The sequence below is a fragment of the Triticum urartu genome, chromosome 1 (assembly GCF_003073215.2).
Source record: "Triticum urartu cultivar G1812 chromosome 1, Tu2.1, whole genome shotgun sequence".
Classification (NCBI taxonomy): Eukaryota; Viridiplantae; Streptophyta; class Magnoliopsida; order Poales; family Poaceae; genus Triticum; species Triticum urartu.
The window spans coordinates 564,432,776-564,433,961 of NC_053022.1; positions in this window are offsets into that span (position 1 = coordinate 564,432,776).

Below are 1,186 nucleotides of genomic sequence, written 5' to 3' on the forward strand. Positions count from 1 at the left end.
TTAGGCTACTTGAGTATTGAGCATTAAGATCTATAAGGATAGATCAAAACGCTTAATAGTACTTTCAAATGAATACAAACCATGACAAAATTTTGAAGGAGTTCAAAATGGATCGACAAAGAAGGAGTTCTTGGCTGTGTTATAAGGTGTGAACATTGAGTAAGACTCGAAACCTGACCGCGGCAGAATAGAGAGAAAGGACGAAGGTCGTCCCCTATGCTTAAGACGTAGGCTCTACAGTATGCCATGCTGAGTACCGCACCTGAAGTGTGCCTTGCCATGAGTCAGTCAAGGGGTACAAGAGTGATCCAAGAATGGATCACAGGACAGCAGTCAAAGTTATCCTTAGTAACTAGTGGACTAAGGAATTTTCTCGATTATGGAAGTGGTAAAAGAGTTCGTCGTAAAGGGTTACGCCGATGCAAACTTTGACACTAATCCAGATTATTCTGAGTAGTAAACTGGATTCGTATAGTAGAAAATTTGGAATAGCTCCAAATAGAACGTGGTAGCTGCATCTAGGAGATGACAAAGAGATTTGTAAAGCACAAACGGATCTGAAAGATTCAGACCCGTTGACTATAACATCTCTCACAAGCATAACATGATCAAACCCAGAACTCATCGAGTGTTAATCACATGGTAGTGTGAACTAGATTATTGACTCTAGTAAACTCTTTGGGTGTTAGTCACATGGGGATGTGACCTTGAGTGTTAATCACATATCGATGTGAACTGGATTATTGACTCTAGTGCAAGTGGGAGACTGTTGGAAATATGCCCTAGAGGCAATAATAAATTAATTATTATTATATTTCCTTGTTCATGATAATCGTTTATTATCCATGCTAGAATTGTATTGATAGGAAACTCAGATACATGTGTGGATACATAGACAACACCATGTCCCTAGTAAGCCTCTAGTTGACTAGCTCGTTGATCAATAGATGGTTACGGTTTCCTAACCATGGACATTGGATGTCGTTGATAACGGGATCACATCATTAGGAGAATGATGTGATGGACAAGACCCAATCCTAAGCCTAGCACAAGATCATGTAGTTCGTATGCTAAAGCTTTTCTAATGTCAAGTATCATTTCCTTAGACCATGAGATTGTGCAACTCCCGGATACCGTAGGAGTGCTTTGGGTGTGCCAAACGTCACAACGTAACTGGGTGGCTATA